The 3,157-nt window shown below is 40.4% G+C and overlaps 1 pseudogene; it reads right to left on the reverse strand.

The window, feature by feature from the left end:
• Window positions 1-306: 306 nt before the first annotated feature.
• LOC112549065 lies at window positions 307-1,274 on the reverse strand (annotated as a pseudogene).
• Window positions 1,275-3,157: the final 1,883 nt, after the last annotated feature.

Genomic DNA, 3,157 nt, shown 5'->3' on the forward strand with positions numbered 1-3,157 from the left:
CATATGAACGTGAGCCCAGGTCAGGTTTTCATAGAAATGTTTCCAGCTTCCTTCAATGTGCAAAAACCTCTCTTATGAACAGTGAAGAGTAATTTGAACGCTGTTTGAACTCACGTCCTCATGAAGTCTTATAAATTATGTATAAACTGGAAATAGTAACATATATGTTTGTTTTGACAGTTTCCCATCATTGACGCTGGCATATCCCCCTGTTCTCCAAATAGGGAGATGACAAAGGCCTCAAACCTCCCACAGTAATCACTGCTTCATCACACAAATACATGCAATAAGAAACAAAAAACGCACCTGGGAAGTGATATAATCTGTGAAGAAATTCTTCCAAATGATCTCTTCAGACTTTCTTTAACCTCTTTATTCCTCAGGCTATATATAATGGGGTTCAACATCGGTGTGGCCACTGTGTAAGACAGAGACACCAACTTTTTGCTGTTGGGTGAGAGCCTGGACTTAGGCTTTAAGTGAATTAAACAGGTTGTACAGTAAAACAGGGTCACCACCACCAGGTGAGCAGTGCAAATGGAGAACGCCCTGTGTCTGCTCTCAGCTGATGGCATCTGGAGGATAGTGTGGATGATTCAGATGTAGGAAACAGATATCAAGATAAATGGGAACAACGTTATTGCAACAGTGGCTAAAAAAACCAGAAGTTCAAAGAAAGATGTGCCTGAACACACCAGCTCCAAAACTGGGGCAATGTCACAAAAGAAATGGTTAATTTCATTTGAGCCACAGAAAGAGAAGCTAAATAACCAGACAGCAAGCACTATTGCCACCGGGATTCCTGAAAGCCAGCATGCAATCACCATCTGAAGGCACACCCTCTTGTTCATGACAGTGGCATAGCGCAATGGATGACATATGGCCACATAGTGGTCATATGCCATGATACCCAACAGAAGACACTCAGAGGTGACTAAGTGTATGACCAAGTGGAGCTGCAGGGCACAGCCATAAAAACTGGTGACTTTCCTCTCCACAAGCAAATTCATCAGCATTTTGGGGACTATGTCTAAGGTGAAGCAGATTTCAATCAGGGCCAGGTTCTTGAGGAAATAATACATCGGGGTGTGGAGGGCAGGGTCAGTAGTTGTGATGATCACAATGAGAGAATTCCCTGTCAAGGCTGAAAGAAACATGAGCAAAACTACTATAAAGAGTAAGAGCTGCAGTTTGGCAAGGTGGGAGAACCCCATCAGGATGAAGCCAGTCACCATGGTCTGGTTTTCCGATTTCAATTCTTCAGTATGTTCCATCAGAAAAGGGATCTAGGTAAGACCTCATTCAGGGGAAGAGATGACTGGAATGTAAGCTTGTCTAACTTCAGATCCAGTACTGAGTGGCTCAGATAGTCTGAAGACCTTGATCATCATTTTTTCTGTGGAAAATGAAAAGATGATACCTAGATATCAAGTAGGACAGAAGGCGGGGGAGGGGATCAAAATAATAATATTGTTTTTCCCATCACCCACAGAAAACATGGTTAATCAGATGCATTTGGCTAGGTTCTATGAATAGCTGATATCTGGATCTCTATGCTCATCTACACAAGAATGGTAAGAAGCCTGAATATCAGTTAGGTAAAACTATACATTTAAGAGTGCATTACAATCCCCATGTAGATAAACTATAAGTGGGAGTACATTATCTCAGGTTATGCTATTAAAAATATATATCCATGCCTATGTTTTCCCATTATTATTGATGAGAATGGAAGCTTTCCACACAACTTTAATTTCCCATGAGTTTTCTTCAAAAGCTGGGGGGTGGGGAGAAAGGGATTTCCCTTTTCCTGTTTACATGACAAAGATAAGCATTTCCAGTTTTCTGTTATCAAGATGCATAGAAATTACTGAAAACTTGACAGACAGACAGACAGACATCAATCTATATATCTATATCTTCTATATATCTATATGCATTGTGGAAAGATAGTACCACTATTATTGTTCCCTTGAAATCCTTTTTAGAACTTTAGTACTCAAAAAACCTGTACTCAGATAACAGGCTCATAGACTGCTATGCCTGTTTCTTGCACAAATTATGTTTATGTTCCCCTCCCCTTCAGTTAAAATAAGCAGAAGGGTAAATCAAAATAAAAACATTATGGTTTCTCTGGAAGACAAAAGGAAAAGAAATTAATTTGTCCAAATCCAAAGTCAACCATTGCTTACCAAAACTAGAGGACACATCTCCAGCTCATAGGAATTGCTGTTGAAATCAATGGACCAGATCTGGTGAAACCTGTAAGAAATGACTCAAAGCATACAGACCAGATTTCCTACTGTGGATATTTTTGCATTACTGTTTCTTTAGTTGCACAGATCTTAATCCAAAAGTGTTCATTTTAACAATTGTGGCCTTTCCTTTTCCTTTTAATCAGTATATGCTTTTTTTAACCTACACGTCATCTGTTTCTTGATGTGCAGACAGAAGTGACAATTTTCAGCTGATCTGGAGTCAGAAAGCAGTCTACAGATGTGATTGTACACAGTGCACAGCTGCAGACCACTTTAAAAAGGCCCAATTTCATTGCATGAGGGTTCCAATGACTCGGCTCCGAAACACAGCGTGCTCTGTAACTTGTGTCTGTGGAGTTCCCAGTCTGTTGCTATTTTCAAAAACAGAGTGTGGAAAGGGAGTGAAAGGAGCTTTGTCTGTTGCTATTTCACCGTCCCCTGGAGGGTGGGGCGGGTAGATTGCAGCCCTTCTGAGGTACCCAAAACCACCGCACTTCCAATCTCCCATTCACTTTCTTCAAAAGGAAAAAAAGTACATTTTCTTCTTTTCCATCTTCCTCTACTTCAGCTTTCATCCAGGGGAGCCCCATCCCTCTTCCTTTCTGGAGCCTGTACCTGTGTCTGGCATGGGGGTGCTACAGCTGCCCCCAGACCAGTGCATCATCCCCTTCCTACAAGGAACATATTATTTAATTCAAACTAATTATCATAAGAAATAAAACCCTTCTCTCACTGCTTCTGGCTCTGCCATTCATCAAAACCATACATAAATTATATAGAAGCAGTGTTTCTTTGAGTTTGTTTTTTTTTTTTCAGAAAAAAATGTTCAAATTGAGGACAGCAAAAGTGTGGAAATGTCTTGGCTGATTTGAATAAAATCACTTTCTGACTCTGAATAA

This window comes from Alligator sinensis, unplaced genomic scaffold (assembly GCF_000455745.1).
Source record: "Alligator sinensis unplaced genomic scaffold, ASM45574v1 scaffold2275_1, whole genome shotgun sequence".
Lineage (NCBI taxonomy): Eukaryota > Metazoa > Chordata > Crocodylia > Alligatoridae > Alligator > Alligator sinensis.